Consider the following 25,282-nt stretch of genomic DNA (forward strand, 5'->3'; position numbering starts at 1 on the left):
ATGATGAGACGTTGTGTGTAGTCTAGAGTCCTGTTTGGACGATGGGAGTGTTGGTTCGCAGCAACATCTTGTAGGTGAGACATTCGGAAGGAACGGATTCGAGAAAGAATGTGGTATTAGCATAGGGAAGGGTCAAGGGACCGGATATAGGGGAATGTGGGTTGGATACCAGTGTCACAGGGAAAGCGTCGGTTGTAGTTGATAGGATAGACAGATCTGAACGAGTTTTTAATGACATAAGAACGTGGGCTTCCGCGGCCGGTGTCATAGTGATTAAAATTCTTCTGGGTGTTACGCCACGTCATTACTAAAACCTAGCCTCAGGGCGCGACTGAGGAAGACCGTTGCAATTCCGCCGAAACGTCGGTTTTAGTTTATTACTGTTGTTAGTTTTTAGCGATGACGCGGCATAATACCCAGAAGAATTTTAATCACTATGAGTTTTTCATGGTCTGGGAGAGGAACACAGTTGAAATTACGGTGGGAATGTAAACTATAAGAAAGGTAGCCACGCTACTCGAGGTTGGCGGGTATCGTGGCGTGGGGTGTTGGGATTTGATGCTGCAAGAGAGAGTATTGTGGGCAGGGCCCTCCTACCACCTCGGGAGTTTGACGATGTGAAGGGCCAGTTGGACAGAATTTAGCACGATATCCCTCAGGACATCCAGCAAGTCAGTGACGCAGCACCGAACCGAATAACTGCTTACGTAAGGGCCAGAGGTGGACCGACGCGTTACTGATGTTCTCAATTTGTGAAGCACCTGCTCCTGCATAAATCATCCACTTTTTCTGAGATTGTAATCATCTGTTTTTCTGTACGTGTAAGTAACATCTACAGATTTCTGTTCCATTCCGATAGTTCATTGTTGGTGCGCCGGTTTTTATCTTTTATTTACGTCTTTTTTTTTTTTCTTCTTCTTCTTAGAACGTATGTTACATCCTGATGGCACATTTCCAGACATGGATTCGTTATCAAAACTGTATCTACGAAGTCCCCTCTACAGTCCCTAAAGGCTTTAAAAGCTTATTTTTCGAAGCCAAAGGAACGGAGAACTGTTCATGCCGGATCGTTCGCGGTCCCCGTCATCTCGGTGGGCGTTTAGCTCCTCCCCTTTTCCCAGCTCCGGCAATTGTTTCCGTACGCTCGTCAGAAGCGCAGATTGCGCCTTTCCTCGAGAAGACGCAAGTCACCTCGGACGATTCCCACAGCTTTACTCGCCGAGCACACAAACAAGACCCCGGCGGCGGACGAGTGGCTGGGCTTCGCGCCAGGTGCTGCGAGCGCTGGCGCCTAATGGACGCCGTCGCTGAGTGAGTGATTAATGTCCCTGAGCGCGAGGTGCGCCGCACTGCATCGTGGCGTCAGCCGCTGGACGAGCGGCCTGGACGGTGCTCGCAGCCAGCGCTGAGCGCCTAAGCGCTGCAGGCGGTTGTCTGGGGTTGGGAGGGGGCGGGCTAGTAGTGCTCAGCAAACTCAGGTGTTGAGCCGACCTCACAGCTTACGACGTTGTGATTAGTACTATATACTGGGTGGTCAAAAGTCAGTATAAACTTGAAAACTGAATAAATCACGGAGTAATGTAGATAGAGAGTTACAAATGGACACACATACTTGGAATGACATGGGGTTTTATTAGAACCAAAAAAATACAAAAGTTAAAAAAATGTCCGACAGATGGCGCTTCATCTGATGAGAATAGCGATAATTAGCATAACAAAGTAAGACAAAGCAAAGATGATGTTCTTTACAGGAAATGATCAATATGTCCACCATCATTCCTCAACAATAGCTGTAGTCGAGGAATAATGTTGTGAACAGCACTGTGAAGCATGTCCGGAGTTATGGTGAGGCTTTGGCGTGGGATGTTGTCTTTCGGCACCCCTAGAGATGTCGGTCGATCACGATACACTTGTGACTTGAGGTAACCCCAAAGCCAATAATTGTACGGACTGAGGTCTGAGGACCTGGGAGGCCAAATATGACGAAAGTGGCGGTGGAGCACACGATCATTACCAAACGACGCGCGCAACAGATCTTTCATGCGTCTAGAAATACTTTTTTTTGGTTCTAATGAAACCCCATGTCATTCCAAGCATGTGTGTCAATCTTTACCTCCCTATCTACATTATTTCGTGGTTTATTAAGTTTTCGAATTTATACTGACTTTTTAATCACCCTGTATACTGATTTATGTGTTTTAAGTTTTTCGTGCAATAAGGATAACTGTTATCCCTCTTTTACCACGGAATGTGCAACTGGTTATCATTCAAACATGTTTCATCTATTCATATCAGGCCTCATCAGTGACCTAGAAAATTTGAAATATATTCATCTGCACATATTTTGCTGCGAGACATGTAGTGTTTTTGTTTTCTGGTAGCACATTTAAGAAAGTCAACTATTTTTAGTTTGTCCGCAGCTCGCGGTCTAGTGACTGGCGTTGCTGCCTCCGGATCGTGGGGTCCCGGGTCTGATTTCCGGCCTGGTTGGCGATTTTCTGTGCCCCGCGGCTGCGTTTCCGTGTTCTCCTCATCATTCGTGAAAGTGGCTCTACTGCACTGTGTAAAGGTTGAGACTTTGAGCGGGCGCTGATGACCGCGCAGTTCAGCGCGCCACAAACCAAACGTCATCATCCTCATATTTGTAGTTGTATGATGGGCATTCGATAAGTAATGCGAAACATTTTCTTCCAAAAGCAGGTTGGTTTTATTGAGGATTCCAGCACACCAAATTATTCCTCACTCTTTTGAACTGTTGGAAGGGTCTCAGCTGCCACCGTAGTAGCACTCTGCTGGTCGACGTCGGTGCAGACGTCCTGCTCCATCAGTGACCACCCCACCTCCACGTACTGCTTCCCGCGCAGTGCGTCCTTCATTGGCCAAACAGACAGAAAGAAGCCAGGCGGCCCGAGAACCGGGCTGTACGGTCGATGAGGAACAGCAGTCCAAGTTTCGTGAGCAGTATCGAAAGAGGCACGGAGCTGTGCAGCGAGGTGTTTGACTGCGATCCGCCCGTCACCTCGAACGAGAGTGTCCGCACGTTCCGGCACTGCACGGGTGACGTCAGCGTGTCGCCGGCTGGCACGCGGGGGGCGGGGCAGAGAGCAGGCTGCGGCGGCGACAGCAGCCTCCGTCAGCGACTCGCCGCGCTGCTTCTGTTCGCAACTTCGTGAACCTGTGGGAGTTTTGGGGGAATATTCCACGACGACCCGCGACAAATTCCGAAATTTTTTAACCGAAATTGGCCGAGAAAAAAAGTCATTCGACACCCCTCGTATCGTGAAATGAATTCGCAAATTGCGAATACAGTTTGACGTCAGCTGCACGTTTTATTAGTGACAAAATTTTTGCCGGTCCGAGACTCGAATCCGGATTTCCCGTTAACCGCGAGTGGTCGCTTTAACCACTTTGGCTGTCCGTGCACGCCTCTCGGACCGACCCGAACGTCATACGTCATTTTGTCCGTATCGCCTGTGATCACACTTTGCCGATGCCCACACACGGATTTACACAATGTCTGTGTGTATGCAGTGTTTGTCCATGACATTACAATGTCCGTCAGACATGCATGCTTGCTGGCCCAACACAAATTTTCATGTGTCACTAATAAAATGTACAGCTAACGTCAAACTATATTCGCAGTTTGTGAATACATTTCATAATATATATAACTGTTGTGAATCGTGAAACTGCCTCGCTGCACAACTGGACGCATCTTTTGACAGTGCTCGCCAAACATCATTGGACAATTCTCCACCGACCACCCTACAGCTCGGTTCCAGCTGTTTGGCGCAATGAAGGACACTGTAATGTGACATACAGGCACTGCACAGATATGTTCGCATGCCAAAATCTTCCGTCAGGTCTGAGGCGGCTACCACAGTCTTCTAAAGTGGAGCACGTTCGCCTTCTTTTGTCTCCGACAGTAGCATTTTTCAGCTGGTGTCACATAAAAATCAACTTTTACTGCATAGAATATTTAGATTATGACGAACAAAGCAATTTTCATTTAAAGTAATCGACTTGCAGTGGATTTATTTGTTGGAATGGATCTCGGATTTATGAAAAGAGTAGTGATGTCAACAAAGTTATATTACAAGTAGAATTGTAAAACGATAGATTAAGATAAGTAAGAGCACAGCAATTTTCCTAGTAGCTGCGGTCAGTTTTTACCCACGTTAGATATGCGTTACATGTGTCGCGTACGTATTGGGCATTACTTCATAACGATCGCTTTTTTGACGTATACAGTCAGTATCTTACTAGATTCCACTAGAAACAGAAAGTGGTGAACCATTTAGAAACTGAGTTAGGATATAGCCGGCTGGGCAACCTACGGAACATTTATGTTCCACATAGCTATCCTCATGTGTGTTCGCTACGGTCGCAGGTTCGAATCCTGCCTCGGGGATGGATGTTTGTGATGTCCTTAGGTTAGTTAGGTTTAACTAGTTCTAAGTTCTAGGGGACTAATGACCTCAGCAGTTGAGTCCCATAGTGCTCAGAACCTCATGTGTGTTACTTAAAAGTAAAGAGTATTTATAGCAAAATTGCGATTGTTGTTTAATTCAGGTTCTATTCGAAAACTGTGAAACAGAGCGGTGTTGCAGTAAAAATAAATAAAACGTTACGGATTTATGGTATAGCGCAGGAAAACGCAATTTCCTGAACAAAAAGGAAAATGGAAAGAAAACCCTACAAAACAAAAATGTATCAGACATCTCTTCAATACTTAAATACATGTGTCTGTCATTCATAAAGTACTTTCATACAATGAATAATAACAGGAAAGGCTTGCCTTTGAACTTGGTGAATATTCTATTGAGTACAAAATTACAACTATATATATATATATATATATATATATATATATATATATGTGTGTGTGTGTGTGTGTGTGTGTGTGTGTGTGTGTGTGTGTGTGTGTGTGCGTGTGTTTGTGTGTTTGTTTTTGTTCATGTAAACTGTGCTCGCATCAAAAGTAATTCCTTTGATTACATAAAAGCGCAGAAGTTAAGCGATAAACTAATTTTTATTACTTATAAAATGCAGTTTGTGTTCTGAAAGGATATAAATACACAATGGACTAACACTGAAGGATGTGCGGCTCTTATTATGCGCAAAAGAAACTACCAAACAAACAAAAAACAGAGACAAATCATCGGCTCCCATTCCGTCTCCTACACGTCCGTTTATGGTTTTTCCGTACCAACTGCACCAGTACTACCGATAATGCTACCATTCACTACGTCATTTATCTCGTGTTGCACCACCACCGCAGCTCCAGTGCCAAAGAGTTTGTCAGCACCTGCTGTGCCGCAGCTCTACCCGGACAGGGTTGGTGTCCCCTCCGTCTCCAGTCTGGCCACGTTCTCGGCCGGCGCGTATTTTGTTGTTATGCCGTATAAGTCGGCCGTCTGCATGGATCACGTTTTCCCGTACACGTGTAGTTTCCCACAGTGCTGCTGGTGCGCGCCCATGCGTGCACGTGCCATCGCGATACAGCCTGCCCCGTGTGTGTGTGTGCGTGTGTGTGTGTGTGAGCGGTCGGTCGTGGTCGTGAGGCTCTTCCGCCCGGCGCCCGTGACTCGTGACCCGCGCACCTGCCCACGACCCGCCGTACAGTCTGTGCCGCTAGCCTCGAGGCCGGCGCAGAGTACAGTCCGTTCCCGGTCCTGTCTGGGAGTGCAGCCCTCCTGCACCGCTGTTCGGAAGGGGAGTCGAACCGTCGTCCCCGGGAATGCGAGTGAAATGCGCCACCACCGCGCCAGTCCGCTGATTTGCGCGGTCCGACAGCATCGCGTGAGCTGACGAGTTTCACTTATAAAGCCGGTGAAACAACTGGTTTTCGGTTACGCCGTTTCTTTTCGTGTGTAGTTTAATGGTACTGGTAAACCCTCTCAAAGTAACCGATTTTCTTTTTTTTATTGCTGTTACTTCTAGTAATAGATTTCAAACAAAGACTGAAAAATTCTGATGGAGTGAAGGAGTCGTAGATCACTATCGCTACAAGGTTGAGGCCGTGGCAGAAATCGGTCTCATTGTTCCAGCAACAATGGCGAAGGAAAGCAGACTGGCGAGACGGCAGCTACAGCGAAATGTCACAACTTGCTGACTGTTCTACATCGTCGCTTTTTGATGATACACACTTCACCCTGAAGCAACCAGAAAGTTAAGGGTTCATTTATTATTCTAAGTTTATAACACTGCAATAACATTTTAGGTATTAGATTTCCAACATGGACGGGACCAAACCTTCCTTGTCTATACATAAGTGACGAAATTAGCGGATCGTCATGTAAGCGAAAGTATGGCTTCACAGTTTTCTCAACGTCCCACGAATCTAAACGAAGAGGTGGATCCATACTATCCGCTTACCTGACGATCCGCTAATTTCGTCATTTATGCACACACAAGGATTGTTCGGTCCCATCCACGTCGCAACTTTAATGGCACGATTCGCCATGTTCAACCTGATGATGCGGCCTCCAGCCTAGGAAACCGGACGTTAAATAAACTATTTACTAGAGCAGCCAAGCGATTATTATTCGAGATCTCTACTTACGGCTGTTGTGATGTAATAAAAATGCTCAAAGACAGAAAGAGAAGGGAAGACTACACGGGCAGAGGCGGGGGTGGGAGGAGGAAGGAAATGGACATAGAGGCAGCGAAGGAGAATATGGACAAGGAGAGGTACGAGGAGGAGATGGACAGAGAATTGGGGAAGAAAGGGATGGAGACAGGCAGCAGGTGGAGGAGGTGGTCAGAAGGACGGGAAGCTGGTGGACAAGGAGAGGAGGAGGAGACGAGCGAAGGGGGTGGACAGGTGGAAGGGCATCCCACACACATCTAGCAGTTCGAATGCAATTGTCCGTCTTTACCTATAGCTTATACTATTTTTGTAAGAATTTCCTACTTCTTGCACCGTTTTACATTGTCGAACGCTTTTTCCAGGCCGCCAAATCCTATGAAGGTGTCATGATTTATCTCAAGTCCCGCCTTCATTATCAAAGGCAACGTCAGAACTGCCTCTGTGGTGGCTTTACCTTTCGCAAAGCCAATCGCCGTCGCACTGGAGGTCTCTATGATGGAGAAGATACGTCCGAAGAAACAGGAGTCGATTTAGAAGAGATAGGGGATCCAGTATTATACTCAGAACATAAGGGAGTATTTAAAAACAAATAAGGCAGAAGGGATAGACAACATTCCATCAAAATTTCTAAAATCATTGAGGTAAGTAGCAACAAAAGGACTATTCTCGTTGGTGTGTAGAATATATGACTTGGCGACTTTAGGAAAAATTTCTGCCGGCCGGAGTGGCCGTGCGGTGCTAGGCGCTACAGTCTGGAACCGAGCGATCGCTACGGTCGCAGGTTCGAATCCTGCCTAGGGCATGGATGTGTGTGGTGTCCTTAGGTTAGTTAGGTTTAATTAGTTCTAAGTTCTAGGCGACTGATGACCTCAGAAGTTAAGTCGAATAGTGCTCAGAGCCATTTGAACCATTTGAAAAATTTCTCATGCAGACAGTTCCGAACAATGAATGGACAGCTGACAAGTGCTAGAATTATCGCATAATCTGCTTAACAGCTCATGCATCCAAGGTGCTTACAAGAATAATATACAGAAGAATGGAAAACAAAACTGAGGATGTGTTACACAACGATCAGTTTGGCTTTCGGTAAGATAAAGGCAATTTTAAAGTTGCGCTTGATAATGGAAGCAAGGCTCAAATAGCTCTGAGCACTATGGGACTTAACAACGGAGGTCATCAGTCCCCTAGAACGTAGAACTACTTAAACCTAACTAACCTAAGGACAGCACACACATCCATGCCCGAGGCAGGATTCGAACCTGCGACCGTAGCGGTCGCGCGTTTCCAGACTGTAGCGCCTAGAACCGCTCGGCCACCCCAGGCCGGCAAGCTAAAGGAAGAGCCGGGTAATATACACTCCTGGAAATTGAAATAAGAACACCGTGAATTCATTGTCCCAGGAAGGGGAATCTTTATTGACACATTCCTGGGGTCAGATACATCACATGATCACACTGACAGAACCACAGGCACATAGACACAGGCAACAGAGCATGCACAATGTCGGCACTAGTGCAGTGTATATCCACCTTTCGCAGCAATGCAGGCTGCTATTCTCCCATGGAGACGATCGTAGAGATGCTGGATGTAGTCCTGTGGACGGCTTGCCATGCCATTTCCACCTGGCGCCTCAGTTGGACCAGCGTTCGTGCTGGACGTGCAGACCGCGTGAGACGACGCTTCATCCAGTCTCAAACATGCTCAACGGGGGACAGATCCGGAGATCTTGCTGGCCAGGGTAGTTGACTTACACCTTCTAGAGCACGTTGGGTGGCACGGGATACATGCGGACGTGCATTGTCCTGTTGGAACAGCAAGTTCCCTTGCCGGTCTAGGAATGGTAGAACGATGGGTTCGATGACGGTTTGGATGTACCGTGCACTATTCAGTGTCCCCTCGACGATCACCAGTGGTGTACGGCCAGTGTAGGAGATCGCTCCCCACACCATGATGCCGGGTGTTGGCCCTGTGTGCCTCGGTCGTATGCAGTCCTGATTGTGGCGCTCACCTGCACGGCGCCAAACACGCATATGACCATCATTGGCACCAAGGCAGAAGCGACTCTCATCGCTGAAGACGACACATCTCCATTCGTCCCTCCATTCACGCCTGTCGCGACACCACTGGAGGCGGGCTGCACGATGTTGGGGCGTGAGCGGAAGACGGCCTAACGGTGTGCGGGACGGTAGCCCAGCTTCATGGAGACGGTTGCGAATGGTCCTCGCCGATACCCCAGGAGCAACAGTGTCCCTAATTTGCTGGGAAGTGGCGGTGCGGTCCCCTACGGCACTGCGTAGGATCCTACGGTCTTGGCGTGCATCCGTGCGTCGCTGCGGTCCGGTCCCAGGTCGACGGGCACGTGCACCTTCCGCCGACCACTGGCGACAACATCGATGTATTGTGGAGACCTCACGCCCCACGTGTTGAGCAATTCGGCGGTACGTCCACCCGGCCTCCCGCATGCCCACTATACGCCCTCGCTCAAAGTCCGTCAACTGCACATACGGTTCACGTCCACGCTGTCGCGGCATGCTACCAGTGTTAAAGACTGCGATGGAGCTCCGTATCCCACGGCAAACTGGCTGACACTGACGGCGGCGGTGCACAAATGCTGCGCAGCTAGCGCCATTCGACGGCCAACACCGCGGTTCCTGGTGTGTCCGCTGTGCCGTGCGTGTGATCATTGCTTGTACAGCCCTCTCGCAGTGTCCGGAGCAAGTATGGTGGGTCTGACACACCGGTGTCAATGTGTTCTTTTTTCCATTTCCAGGAGTGTACAATATGTACAGAAGCCAAGAAGGAATAATAGGAGTGGATGACCAAGAACGAAGTGCTGGAATTAAAAATGGTGTAAGACAGAGATATAGTCTTTCGCCCCTACTGTTCAATCTGTACATCGAAGAAGCAATGACAGAAATGAAATAAATGTTCAGAAGCGGAATTAAAATTCAAGGTGAAAGGACATCAGTTATACGATTCGATGATGTCATTGCTATCTTAAGCGAAAGAGAAGAAAAATTGCGTGATCTGGTGAATTGCATGATGAGTCTAATGAGTACAGAATATGGACTGAGAGTAAATCGAAGAAAGGCGAAAGCAGTGAGAAGTACCAGAGATGAGAACAGCGAGAAACTTAACATCAGAACTGATATACACGAAGTAGATGAAGTAAAAGAATCTACCACGTAGGCAGCAAAATAAGGAATGATGGACGCAGCAAGGAGGGCAAAAAGCATACTAGCAATGGCAAAAGGGGCGTTCCTGGCCAAGAGAAGTCTACTAGTATCAAACATAGGCCTTAATTTGAGAAAGGGTTTCTGAGAATGTGCGTTTGGAGCAGAGAATTGTATGGTAATGAGACTGGAAAAACCGGAAGAGAAGCGTTTGAGATGTGGTGCTAGAGAAGAACTTTGAAAATTTGCTCGACTAAGAAGGTTCTTCAAAAAATGTGTGTGAAATCTTATGGGACTTAACTGCTAAGGTCATCAGTCCCTGAGCTTACACACTACGTAACCTAAATTATCCTAAGGACAAACACACACACCCATGCCCGAGGGAGGACTCGAACCTCCGCCGGGATCAGCCGGACAGTCCCTAAGAAGGCTCTGCGCAGAATCGGAGACGAAAGGAAAATGTGGAAAACACTGACAAGGAGAAGGAACAGGGTGATAGGACATCTGTTAAGACATCAGGGAATGACTTCCGTGATACTACACTCCTGGAAATGGAAAAAAGAACGCATTGACACCAGTGTGTCAGAAATACCATACTTGCTCCGGACACTGCGAGAGGACTGTACAAGCAATGATCACACGCACGGCACAGCGGACACACCAGGAACCGCGGTGTTGGCCGTCGAATGGCACTAGCTGCGCAGCATTTGTGCACCGCCGCCGTCAGTGTCAGCCAGTTTGCCGTGGCATACGGAGCTCCATCGCAGTCTTTAACACTGGTAGCATGCCGCGACAGCGTGGACGTGAACCGTATGTGCAGTTGACGGACTTTGAGCGAGGGCGTATAGTGGGCATGCGGGAGGCCGGGTGGACGTACCGCCGAATTGCTCAACACATGGGGCCTGAGGTCTCCACAGTACATCGATGTTGTCGCCAGTGGTCGGCGGAAGGTGCACGTGTCCGTCGACCTGGGACCGGACCGCAGCGACGCACAGATGCACGCCAAGACCGTAGGATCCTACGCAGTGCCGTAGGGGACCGCACCGCCACTTCCCAGCAAATTAGGGACACTGTTGCTCCTGGGGTATCGGCGAGGACCATTCAAAACCGTCTCCATGAAGCTGGGCTACCGTCCCGCACACCGTTAGGCCGTCTTCTGCTCACGCCCCAACATCGTGCAGCCCACCTCCAGTGGTGTCGCGACAGGCGTGAATGGAGGGACGAATGGAGACGTGTCGTCTTCAGCGATGAGAGTCGCTTCTGCCTTGGTGCCAATGATGGTCGTATGCGTGTTTGGCGCCTTGCAGGTGAGCGCCACAATCAGGACTGCATACGACCGAGGCACACAGGGCCAACACCCGGCATCATGGTGTGGGGAGCGATCTCCTACACTGGCCGTACACCACTGGTGATCGTCGAGGGGACACTGAATAGTGCACGGTACATCCAAACCGTCATCGAACCCATCGTTCTACCATTCCTAGGCCGGCAAGGGAACTTGCTGTTCCAACAGGACAATGCACGTCCGCATGTATCCCGTGCCACCCAACGTGCTCTAGAAGGTGTAACTCAACTACCCTGGCCAGCAAGATCTCCGGATCTGTCCCCCATTGAGCATGTTTGGGACTGGATGAAGCGTCGTCTCACGCGGTCTGCACGTCCAGCACGAACGCTGGTCCAACTGAGGCGCCAGGTGGAAATGGCATGGCAAGCCGTTCCACGGGACTACATCCAGCATCTCTACGATCGTCTCCATGGGAGAATAGCAGCCTGCATTGCTGCGAAAGTTGGATATACACTGTAATAGTGCCGACATTGTGCATGCTCTGTTGCCTGTGTTTATGTGCCTGTGGTTCTGTCAGTGTGATCATTTGATGTATCTGACCCAAGGAATGTGTCAATAAAGTTTCCCCTTCCTGGGATAATGAATTCACGGTGTTCTTATTTCAATTTCCAGGAGTGTAGAAGGAGCTGTAGAGGGCAAAAACTGTTGACGAAGACACAGATTGGAAAACATCCAGCAGATTGTAAGTGCTACTCTGAGATGAAGAGGTTGCCACAGGAGAGCCGCATCAAACCAGCCTCTAATAACTAATCGATCCTCATCTAACGGATCTTCGATTTTTTTTCATTCCGTTGCGCATTATTCTTGTCACAGATGCATCAGCTGTTGAACTGATTGTGCGATAGTTCTGGCATTTATGGATTTTACCTAGCAGGATGATGTCTCTTGCAACAGGAGGCGAAATGAGACGTAATGACAAGGTATAGCCGCACCCTCTGCCTAACTCGCATCCGCGGCCGGGGACGTCGGCTGTAATTCGCTTCGTCCCGAGACGGACGGAGGAGGACGACGGAGCAGTAAAGCCGGGGGACAGCGGCGTCCTGCGGCAGTCGTCCGCTGTGGCTCTGCGCAGGAAGGCGTCCACACACACACAACTACGCGGGCCGTTCAATAAGTACTGCAGACACGTTTTATTTGTCGGCCAATTTCGGCTGAAAAATTGAGGAATTTGTTCTGAAACATTCAGCCGAAGTAGTTTCGTCAAGCTCCGATAGGAGGCGGTGCTTTACGTAGCCTTCAAAATGGCGGAGGTGCCACCGATTTTGTTTTGGCGGGGACCAGAGTATGGCAGATATTCAAAGGCGCTTGCAGGATGTCCACTGAAACCTGGCAGTGAATCGACCCCGGGGGCGTCTGTCATGGTCGCAACGAGGTCGTGAAAACCTGTCCCACCTTCCGCGTGCCGGTGGTCACCCGCACACAGTTGAAACTCCTGCAGTGTTGGAACGTGCGGACACTCTCATTCGAGGTGATCGAAGGATGCGAGCAACCCTCTCCTTCTCCGTGACAAAGCCTCCTTGAAGAGCTTAAAGTCATCCACCCTACGGCCCAGATCTCGCAATGGGATGTTGTGCCAGTCTTCAGTTTTAAGACAGGTTTCACGAAGCTCTCCATCTGTGCAGGCGTCTCCATCTCCCAATAACTACTGCGAGCTACATCTTTCCGAACGTGTTTACTGTATTTATCCCCTGGTCTGCCTCTACGGTTTTTACCCTCTACTCTTCCCTCCGATACTAAATTGTGATCCCTCGATGCCTCAGAATGTGTCCCACGTGTCCTGCCTTTCAGCCAAGTCGTGCCACATATTTCTTGTCTCCTCCTTACATACGCTATCTATCTACCTAACCTTTAGCATTCTTCTGAACCACCACATTTCAAAAGGTACTCTTCGCATCTTGTCTGAATCTTTTATCATTCACCTTTCACTTCTAAACACGGCTACATCCCAGAGAAATACTTTCAGAAAAGATTCAGAAAAGATATTCGATGTCAACAAAGTTCTCTTCTTCAGAAACGCTTTCCTCGCCTTCGCCAGTCCACATTTTACATCCTGTGTACGTCAGCCATCACCAATTATTGTGCTGCCCAAATAGCAAAACTCATCTGCGACTTTAAGTGTCCCGTTTCCTACTCAAATTCCCTCAGCATCATGTCATTAAATTTGACTACGTTCCATTATCCTTGTTTCGCTTTTCTTGATGTTCATCTTATATCCTCCTTTCAATACACTGTCCATTTCGTTCAACAGTTTTTCCAAGTTCCTGGCTGCCCCTGACAGAATTAGAATGTCATCGGCAAACAACAAAATTTTTGTTTCTTTTCCCAGAATTTTAATTGCTGCTCCAAATTTTTCTTTGGTTTCCTTTACTGCCTGCTCAATGAACACATTAAATAGCTTCGCGGATAGGCTACAACCCTGTCTCACTCGTTTCTCATCCACAGCTTCCCTTTTATGGCCCTCGACTCTTATAACTGCCCTCTGGTTTCTATTCACATTGTAAATAGCCTTTACATCTTTGTAATTTACCCGTGATACCTTCATAATTTCAAAGACGAGTACTTCAGTCAACATTGGCAAAGAATTTCTGTAAGTGTACGAGTGCAGTAAAGTAGGATTACTTTTCCTATCTCCTAACAAGTAAACCTACCAGATGGATACACTTGATTTTGATCGGCTTTGAATATGATGTATAACAAAAAAGAGAGAATTTTTTATACATGCTCATAAAGCCGTTACGGTGTTGAAATACGCTCTTGAAAAAGAAGTTGAATATTTCTGAATAAGTCCTGTTGAAATGGTAACAGATATAAAGAAGGCCTCGAAAATACGTTCAATGGCTTTTAATGTACATTACAACGGTGCACCCAGACCTGTCGTAAAAGCAATTTTTTTCGAAATACGTCCCCCTCACTATTTTGTTTTTCATTTCGACATTTGACTTACAGCAAAACGTATAGCATCACTGACACATATTTCAGTCACTTATGATGAAGTGATATTGCAATTGTTTGATGTGCTTGCTGCACAAAATCAAAGCGCTTTCAACATTTTTTTAGCCGGAACAATCCTGTTTTTCCTCATTACTGTACAAATTTACAATAATGTTACAACAATGATGTATAAACAATTTCTAATATAACATAATTAAGTCTGCAGTACTTGAAAACAGACAAATTTGTTATAATTTACTCCAAATGTAAAAAGCGAACACCAGTATAATACCCAGAATGAGATTTTCACTCTGCAGCGGAGTGTGCGCTGATATGAAACTTCCTGGCAGATTAAGACTGTGTGCCGGACCGAGACTCGAACTCGGGACCTTTCCCTTTCGCGGGCAAGTTCTCTAACCAGCATAAGATATTTTATATTTATATAGAACAATGTATGTAGAATAGGCATTTAGAATACATTTACAAGGAAAACAGATGTTTTAAAGAACCTAATATGACAATTGACATTGAAGCAGACACGTATACATAATGGGATATAGCAATACTTTAGCAATACAATAGCAATTTCTGACCTCTGTGGTATCATATATGGTTGAGTGTTGTATTAACGATCATGTATGTTTTGTTACTAGTCAAACATCGAAATAAAAAGCAAAGAAATTAGTGGGAGGAAATTTTTAAAAAATGACGTCTTCGATAAGTCGTGGTGCACCGTTATAATGTACATAAACGTTTTACTGGAAACTTTTTTTACATCTGTTATCGTTTCAACGGTATTCATTCGGAAATATTAAACGCAATTTTTTTGAAGGCGGTGGTTCACCCCCTTAACGACTGTACGGGCGCGTACGAAAAAATTGTGGCTCTTCATCTACATCTACATGATTACTCTGCAATTCACATTTAAGTGCTTGGCAGAGGGTTGAACGAACCACAATCATACTATCTCCCTACCATTCCACTCCCGAACAGCGCACGGGAAAAACGAACACCTAAACCTTTCTGTTAGAGCTCTGATTTCTATTATTTTATTTTGTGATCATTCCTACCTATGTAGGAAATTTCGTAAATAGATCTCGCCGCGACGAAAAACGTCTTTGCTTCAATTGCTTCCATCCCAACTCGCGTATCATATCTGCCACACTCTCTCCCCTATTACGTGATAATACAAAACGAGCTGCCCTTTTTTGCACCCTTTCGATGTCCTCCGTCAATCCCACCTGGTAAGGATCCCACACCGCGCAGCAATATTCTAACAGAGGACGAACGAGTGTAGTGTAAGCTGTCTCGTTAGTGGACTTGTTGCCTCTTCTAAGTGTCCTGCCAATGAAGCGCAACCTTTGGCTTGCCTTCCCCACAATATTATCTATGTGGTCTTTCCAACTGAAGTTGTTCGTAATTTTAACACCCAGGTACTTAGCTGAATTGACAGCCTTGAGAATTGTACTATTTATCGAGTAATCGAATTCCAACGGATTTCTTTTGGAACTCATGTAGATCACCTCACACTTTTCGTTATTTAGCCACCTGCCACACCATACAGCAATCTTTTCTAAATCGCTTTGCAACTGATACTGGTCTTCGGATGACCTTATTAGACGGTAAATTACAGCATCAACTGCGAGCAACCTAAGAGAACTGCTCAGATTGTCACCCAGGTCATTTATATAGATCAGGAACAGCAGAGGTCCCAGGACGCTTCCCTGGGGAACACCTGAAATCACTTCAGTTTTACTCGATGATTTGCCGTCTATTACTACGAACTGGGACCTTCCTGGTAGGAAATCACGAATCCAGTCGCACAACTGAGACGATACCCCATAGACCCGCAGCTTGATTAGAAGTAGCTTGTGAGGAACGGTGTCAAAAGCTTTCCGGAAATCTAGAAATACGGAATCAATTTGAGATCCCCCGTCGATAGCGGCCATTACTTCGTGCGACTAAAGAGCAGCTTCTTTGCACAAGAACGATGTTTTCTGAAACCATGCTGATTACGTATCAATAGATCGCTCCCTTCGAGGTGGTTCATAATGTTTGATACAGTATATGCTCCAAAACCCTACTGCAAACCGACGTCAATGATATAGGTCTGTAGTTCGATGGATTACTCCTACTACCCTTCTTAATTTGCTGTACACTGCAACATATTCAAAACCGATCGAAATCTAAGTGTATCCTTTTGGTAGTTTTGCTTTTTAAGATAAGTGGTAGGGTCAGTGTTGCCTCGCGAGATCCTAGATTTCTCCTTAATCGAAATAGATACTCGTCGAGATCGACTTCTACCTGGTTTTCGATTCTTACCTGAGAAATTCGTGTTAGTACACTACTGGCCATTAAAATTGCTACACCAAGACGAAATGCAGATGGTAAACAGGTATTTATTGGACAAATATATTATACTAGAACCGACATGTGAATACATTTTCACGCAATTTGGGTGCATAGATGCTGAGAAATCAGTACCTAGAACAACCACCTCTGGCCATAATAATGGCCTTGATATGCCTGGGCATTGAGTCAAACAGAGATTGGATGGCGTGTACAGGTACAGCTGCCCATGCAGCTTCAACACGATACCACAGTTCATCAAGAGTAGTGACTGGCGTATTGTGACGAGCCAGTTGCTCGACCACCATTGACCGGACGTTTTCAATTGGTGAGAGATCTGAAGAATGTGCTGGCCAGGGCAGCAGTCGAACATTTTCTGTATCCGGAAAGGCCCGTACAGGACCTGCAACAGGCAGCCGTGCATTATCCTGCTGAAATGTAGGGTTTCGCAGGGATCGAATGAAGGGTAGAGCCACGGGTCGTAACACATCTGAAATGTAACGTTCACTGTTCAAAGTACCGTCAATGCGAACAAGAGGTGACAGAGATGTGTAACCAATGTCACGCCATACCATCACGCCGGGTGATACGGCACAATGGCGATGACGAATACACGCTTCCAATGTGCGTTCACCGCGATGTCGCCAAACACGGATGCGACCATCATGATGCTGTAAACAGAAACTGGATTCACCCGAAAAAATGACATTTTGCCATTCGTGCACCCAGGTTCGTCGTTGAATACACCATCGCAGACTCTCCTGTCTGTGGTGCAGCGTCAAGGGTAACCCCATCTGTTGTCTCAGGGAACGAGACGTGGCTACACGATCGGTTACAGCCATGCGGATAAGATGCCTGTCATCTCGACTGCTAGTGATACGAGACCGTTGGGCTCCAGCACGGCGTTCAGTATTACCCTCCTGGACCTACCGATTCCATATTCTGCTAACAGTCATTGGATCTCGACCAACGCGAGGAGGAATGTCGCGATACGATAAACCGCAATCGCGATAGGCTACAATCCGACCATTATCAAATTCGGAAACGTGATGGTTGGCATTTCTCCTCCTTACACGAGGCATCACAACAACGTTTCACCAGGTAACGCGGGTCAACTGCTGTTTGTGTATGTGAAATCGGTTGGAAACTTTCCTGATGTCAGCACGTTGTAGGTGTCGCCACCGGCGCCAACCTCGTGTGAGTGCTCCGAAAAGGTAATCATTTGCATATCACAGCATCTTCCTCCTGTCGGTTAATTGTGGCGTCTGTAGCACGTCATCTTCGTGGTGAAGCAATTTTAATGGCCAGTAGTGTGTTATGTAGTCATGACTTTTCAGACTGATAGTTCCGTAATATTCACATCTGTCAGCACGTGCTTCGTTTGGATTCGGATTATTACATTCTTCCAGAGGTCTGAAAGTATTTCACCAGTCTCGTACATGTTGCAGACCAGATGGGTCGTGATCGAACGAAATCAGGCGATGCTGCGTTATCATATTTTCTGTTGACTTCACTGTCTCTTGTTTTGCGAAGAATAGCCACCGTGGGCAACACTGAAAACAAAGATATATAGAGGACAAGGCTGTAGAATGCCCGGCATAAACTGTGTTTTACTGCGCGGCGCGAATAATCTCGGTTGTTTGTGGATCTTTTTGTGGAAAGCTGCGAGGCGGGTGCTGTGTGTGTGGCTGACAGGGGAACAGAAGAGGTAAGAGACACGAAGTGGGGGGGAGGGGAGGGGGAATGGAGGGGAGGACGTGTGGGAGCAGGAGCGCAGGTCGCCGTGTCCTGTTGTGTTCTGCGCCGCTGACCGGCTGTTAGCGATTTTCTGCCGGCGCACTTCACACGACGGCCGACGCGTGGGTGGCGCGCCGCGTGGGAAGCTCGCGGCGGCGCGAGAGCCGCGCACACACGGGGTGGGTGCGGTTGCGGAGCTGGAGCTGGAGCCGGCCGGTGGGTGGCTCCGGCTCTGGCCGGCGGCAGCCGCTTCTCGCCGTGATGTTTTCTGGTTTTTTTTGTGGTTTTAGGGCGCACAACTACAGTGGTCGTTAGAGCCCAGACTAAAATATGAATGCACTGCGAGGCACAATGTTAAAACAGCAACTAAAAAGGACAACACTATAAAAGGCACATTGACAGGCAAGGGATTAAAAGAAAACAGCATAATCAAATGTCCTTAGATAGGTTTGTCAAGTGGATAAAACGAAGAACGCCAGCAGCTGCTCCTGGGGCATCCGGCCGGCCGGTGTAGCCGAGCGGTTCTAGACGCTTCAGTCTGGAACCGTGCGACCGCTACGGTCGCAGGTTCGAAACCTGCCTCGGGCATGGTTGTGTGTAATGTCCTTAGGTTAGTTAGGTTTAAGTAGTTCTAAGTTCTAGGGGACTGATGACCTCAGATGTTTAAGTCCCATAGTGCTCAAGAGCCATTTGGGTCATCCGCGAAAATTTGATCCGGAGTACATGGCAGGCCAAGATCAATGCGCAGTGTATTAAAATTCGGACAGGACGTTAAAATGTGGCGTACCGTCAGGAATTGCCCACACGGGCAGAACGGCGCCGGCGCAGCCGTCAGCAGATGGTGGTGGCTGAACCGGCAGTGTCCAATCCGTAACCGGTCCAAAACGACCTCCTGCCGCCGAGAAGGGCGTGAAGAGGTCGTCCGAGCCGTGGGGAGAGGTTTCGATGCCCGAAGCTTGTTTTCAGTAAGTGTAGACCAATCGGCATGCCACAGAGATAAAATGCGCTGACCAATGACCCTGCTAAAATCGGATGAAGGCACAGAACTAGAAGCTGTACGAGGCTGGAGGACCGCAGCCTTGGCCGCGGCATCTGCAGCTTCGTTCCCAGGGATACCGATGTGGGCAGGAACCCACATAAAGGTAACCGGAGAACCGTCGTCCACCAGCTGCTGAAGAGAGCGTTGGATCCGCTGGAGGGAGGGGGGAGGTGGGCTGGAGAGAGAGAGAAACAGCTCAACACGTTCATCTCGGTCCCGCCTGGTGGCACGGTCTGTTGAGTGCAGCGGCTGCCTCCTTTCTGTTCGATCGTGGGCCACGTACGGATGCAGATTCACAGCCTTAAAGGTCGTGGTGCAGAGCATTGGCCCATCGCAGTCTGGGTCGGCTCGTGGATTTCTTCCTCTTCACTTCCACTATGCCGACTGTCGACTGCCTCTGTTGTTGTATCCTCCTTTGCGCGCAGCACACGGCCAAACCGTCGCAGACGGGTTTGTCGCATTTCCTTCCGGATCGTTTCTACCCTAAAACTTGTCCTGATAGTGTCGTTCGAAACGTGATCCGTGTAAGCATCTTCATCCCCACGACGCACACTCGTCGTCCTGCCTCTTCCGTAGCTGGCCAAACACTCGTTGCTGTAGAAAGCGACGTCTGGCAGACCTCTGAATTCAGACGACCCCTACATTCGACGATCGCAAGCGACTCTAGTTGTCATTCCCTACTTCATCGAGGCTGCCTGTGTCCTTCAGTTTATCTCGTTTGTAAGTTGGCCGTGCTAGAGATTGTCCAACCGAGGTACTGACATTCTCTGACGCCGAGCGAGGTGGCGCAGTCGTTAGGAGACTGGACTTGGCATTCGGGAGAACGACGGTTCAAACCCGCCTCTGGCCATCCTGATTTAGATTCTCCGTGATTTCCCTAGATCGCTTCCGGGACATGCCGAGATGGTTCCTTTGAAAGGGCACGGCCGATGTCCCCCAACCTTCTCTCCTCTGATGGGACCGACGAACTCGCTGTTTGGCCCCTCCCCCAGAGCAACCAGACAACATTTCGTAACTCGTGGCAGATCTCGTCTGTCGACGTCCATGGCCCCATCTTCTCCTGGACCGATGTCACCTAATCAGTTTTCTTTCTGTTGAGCTGCACCCTAATGGGGCTGAAATAGGAGATGAAAATTTCTATGAAAATATTTCGTTACATTACAGTATAAGTTAAATCTATAAAACTGGTATTCGACTTCTAACAAACTATGCGTTAGGGGTATAAAACTCCTTTTTGTGGAAATGGAACTCAGAAGGGGGGATTAGCAAACACCCCTCACTCCAGCTGCCACAATCGCTTTTTGCTCAGAAGTACGTTCGGAAAGGACGGTGCTTATGTGTCGTTAATTAGCGTGAAAAGTTTAGAAGATGTTGCAGTTTGTGAACAATATAAAAATTCGATTAAATAAAAACAAAATATGTGCAGACCATACAGTCTACGCGAACAAAGCATCGAGCACTAAGCTAGCATCTTAATAAATTAAACAGTGAAAAATCGATGATGGAATGTAACAACATTATGAAAAGCAAAGTTGCTACCCACCACATAGCGGACGGATATGCTGAGTCGCAGATAGGCACAACCAAAAGACTCTCCCAATTGAGACTGCAGTCGTATGTGCGAGTTGCGTTTGCCTGTGTGTGTGTGTCTGTGTGTGTGTGTGTGTGTGTGTGTGTGTGTGTGTCCGTCGTCTGTTGTTGACGAAGGCCTTAATGGCCGAAAGCTATAATTGTGACAGTCTTTTTGTTGTGCCTGTCTGCGACTCAGCATCCCCGCTATATGGTGAGTACGATATCTTAATAGATTCTGATACAGTAACCGAAGTAATTCACTAATAACATAGAACAAGTAACAAAATTGTGTCAAGAACTGGGATACACTCACTGCATAGTTTAAACAAAACACCTTAGTGCTAATATACTTAATCACGCTCATATTGCGTCGGTAACTAGTAGAACTACTGACGCACACATACACACACACACACATACACACACACACACACACACACACGCAATCTGCGTGCCTTCAGTAAACAAGCGCAGCTCGTCAGTCGACAAGCACAGACTTCCGCGGAGAACCTGTGGCCAGCAAACACACCCAGCCTGCCACACAGGGAACTGTATGGATCACCTGAAAGGCACTCAGAAGTGCTGCTCTTCACATGACATGCAGCATGGGTTATGTTGAGAAACAAAGGAATGCAAGACAGAGAAATCAGGTGTTAGACGTATTCACGTACATTAAGTATTTCGAATATGAAGTTAAGTATATCGCTTCTTTGAGTCCTAGTATCCTATTGTTCAGTTGCCCTATACAGCTCAACTGAAGAACTGGTATACTGGCGCAAGAAAGAAAAAGAAAAGGAACAGAAGTTGACCTCAGTTGACATATATCAGTTGTGTCCCGAATTTCCGTTGATATTTATAGGTCAACTGAAGTACAGGATACACATTTTTCGTATGTCGGTCTTTTCATCTTCAAATGAAAAATATGCTGGCATAGGCAAAAAGAAGCGACAACCGTAAAATTTGTATTCCGTACCGAAGTTGACGAACTCTGCTTCAAGTCTTTTACATTCGTAGGAATAGATACATTCGTACCTACAAACGAAAACCGAAAAGTAATAATTGTCCAGAATGAAAAATATTCCCCCAAAGTGTCTCAAACTCATTAAGAATGAAAATAAGTGCCGAATGAATTGGAACGAACAAATGATTTAAATTAATACAAGCGACAAAAATCGTACACGATGTCCAGCCCTGCCTTGTGAAAACAGTCACTTATTTCAATTTACAGTAATGACTCCCCGCCACAGAATGTAACCGCTTTCGGCTCGAAAATAACGACATTAATATCTATGAGCAAACTGTGACGTCGTTGGTCAAAGCCGACGGGTTGTATCCCAACCTTCAGTTGAAGCCAGCAGCTTCTTCTGGCTGGGATCGCTGCCCTTCCACCAACCGTTCCAGCAGACTGTTCTAGGTTTCGGCCATGCACTTTGGTTACATTTCAACAGACTCGCTTCTACAGGTGTCCTTCTGCTATAGACGGTAGCACACGAACTGCCTCGAGTCTGTTGAAATACAACGAAAGTGCATGGCCGTAATCTAGATTTTGCAGGAATAATAACAGCTAATGGGATTGCGAATGACGTCATGATATGAAATTTTACAATGAATTATTCCGGACAAGCTGCAAATAGTTTAATGAGTAGTGCTGCTTCCTTATTACACGTTTGTTTCGGCGATAGCGCCATTCTCAAGCAAACGTCTAGTTGGAATAGACGCCCATAATGCATCAGTGGCCTATCGCGGCCACAGCGCCAAACTCCGGTGACAATTACTTTCTGGAGGCACGGAAAACAACCGTTATGTTCCACGCGGCACAGACTAATAAAGTAAAATGCCGTACCTGATGCTTTCAGCGGAAACGTACGGGGGTCAAAATGGTTCAAATGGCTCTGACCACTATGGGACTCAACATCTGTGGTCATCAGTCCCCTAGAACTTAGAACTACTTAAACCTAACTAACCTAAGGACATCACACACATCCATGCCCGAGGCAGGAATCGAACCTGCTACCGCAGCGGTCTCGCGGTTCCAGACTGAAGGGCCTAGAACCGCTCGGCCACACCGGCCGGCGTACGAGGTGCCGCCGACAACGAGTTTGGGGCGGGATTTGGAATTACGTTTCGAATTTGATGAAAGTCGCTAAGTAATCCCACGCTCACATACTGCGTGAAATGGATATGACGTGTGACTAGGGCCTCGCGCCTGGTAGACCGTTCGCCTGGTGCAAGTCTTTCGAGTGGACGCCACTCCGGCGACTTGCGTGGCGATGGGGATGAGATGATGATCACGATAAGGACAACACGACACGCAGTCGCTGAGCGGAGAACATCTGCGGCCCAGCCGGGAATCTAACCCGGGCCGTCAGGCACGACGTTCCGTCGCGACGACCACTCAGCTGCCTGGGGCGGAGATACAGGGTGAAGAGAGGCTGGCTAAACATTCCGACTACTATACCTCACGTAATATGATAAACCTTTAAACTAAGTTTACAACTCTTAACTCGTGTTTCGTGACACCATTTTAAATCTTTAAATTCGGTCAATAATTATATTCAGGGTGTATACGGCCCGGGACATCCGGGAATTCCGGGAAAAACCCGGGAATTTTTTCATCCGGGACAAATCCGGGAAAAACCCTGGAATTTTTTATAATTCCGGGATTTTTCGTTGTTTTAGATTTCAGTTAAAGTTTTGTAGGTGTGACGTGTAAGATCTGATACGCTGACAAAGACCTTTAGTCCACTACTGCTGAATAATATTGCAGAATGAAACACAAATCAGAGAATAACACCAAAATAAAAGTTTAGTTGCATAGAAAATGGGTAATTTACACAATGCACAGACCAGCTTGCTGACACCGTTAATTGTCAAAGGCTTTAGGTCGAAGATTATGCAGTACGTCCGTAACAACTAACGTGCATTCGATGTGTGTGACGTCACAATTGTTTACATTTCTAACAGATCACCAGAAAATATTACGAATAGTGGCTTGAGATGCGTTACTTTCAAAGGAAATTTCCACGCAAGATGATTTATGTTACGTGTGAGAATGTGCAGTGAATTTCTTAAATCACAGGGCGTTATAACTCCATTCAAAACGTAACACTTTGAGGATCAGCCATTTGAAAAATGTCGGGCCGAGAAGATAAGTCATTTATGCCACTATTTAAAATTTTACCAGCACATTTGTATTTGATATGACTTAACGTGTAACACACGCTAAAAAAAGACCGAGCTTCAAGTTAGTTTTCATATTTAATGTTGTTTTTACATAGATAAAAAATTATGCGATCGATGGCAAAAAGTGTAATTGACCTTCAAAAAAATGTGCATAATGTGTTACTGGGTAATGTCACAAGGCTCTTCATGCCAGAACACCTCGACTTTTGTACGCAACTGATAATCATTTTGGCACGATTTTAATTGGCAAATTAGAGCCTGTTACTAGGCCTACGGACTTCCTATCATTGTAGGACTAATAACAGTGGATGCCAATAGAAGATGCAATTCTCGTTCGTACATACACATCTGCTTACGAGTTAACCGGTGTAGAAACGCACTTTGCTGAATTGAGCGAGCTCGGCCTACCTTCGTAACGTACGCGCCGCGGCCTGTCTGTCTCGTAGGCCTCGTGCTCTGAACAACTGCCGTCATTCGCTAGCGAGATCACGTGACATGAGCTATGAGTGGCTGACAAAAGTGCATCGCTCAACGCAATCTCTATTTTAGAGGTTCGGAAGCTACCGTGCTGTAATTTGTGGAATTTGTGTAAATACTTTCGCAATACGAAAATAAAGTCTGTGCATATTGTGTCGCATCAAACAACTTTCCAAACGCATTGTTTTTCCTGCATTTCGTTTCCTAAAGTGCTGGGACGTCCTCCGCCGGTATAAGACCTTTACGATTCAAAGGACTGATAGGTTTTACAGCTCCCAGGGAAAGTATACTGTTGCTTAACACGGATGTATTTTCACCCGCTTTATACGTAATTTCATCCGGGAGAAATTGTGTTTTTAACCGGGAAATCCGGGAAAAATCCGGGAATTTTTTTTTCTTGTCTACGTAGACACCCTAATATGAAATACTGAAAATAATATTTTTGCTGCCCTCGGAAGGCAAGGTCGACCGTTTTAGCTGTTTACTAATGTAACCACCGCTTTTGTTTGAGATCAACATAAACGGTGACAATTATTAACTATATGAAAAAAAATATAAATTAGTTACAAACTACGTACACACACTTTATTCGACTTGTACGTCACTACAGCTAGTCGGATTTGGGTTGTGTTCGATATGCCAGCCATCATTGGCGATGACATGGCGCAGACGAATAGCGACATTCTGCATGACGTGTCGGAACATCGAGACTATCGACGGCCTCCTGAATGGCTGTTTTCAGATCACCGATAGTCGTGAGGTTATTGCTATTCGCCTTGCCTTTAATATAGCCGCAAAAGAAGGCGTCGAATGCGTTCAGATCCGGAGAACATGGCGGCCTATGGGGCCCGCGCCAGTGGCCTCTGCCCAGCCTGGAGCCGGAA

At 47.0% G+C, this 25,282-nt stretch overlaps 1 protein-coding gene across 1 annotated transcript in view; it reads left to right on the forward strand.

Annotated features, from left to right (window-relative positions):
- Window positions 1–25,282, forward strand: part of LOC126106274 (activating transcription factor 3) — a 609,251-nt gene that overhangs the window by 298,836 nt on the left and 285,133 nt on the right. The window lies entirely within an intron of this gene.

This window comes from Schistocerca cancellata, chromosome 10 (genome assembly GCF_023864275.1).
Source record: "Schistocerca cancellata isolate TAMUIC-IGC-003103 chromosome 10, iqSchCanc2.1, whole genome shotgun sequence".
NCBI classification, from domain to species: Eukaryota; Metazoa; Arthropoda; class Insecta; order Orthoptera; family Acrididae; genus Schistocerca; species Schistocerca cancellata.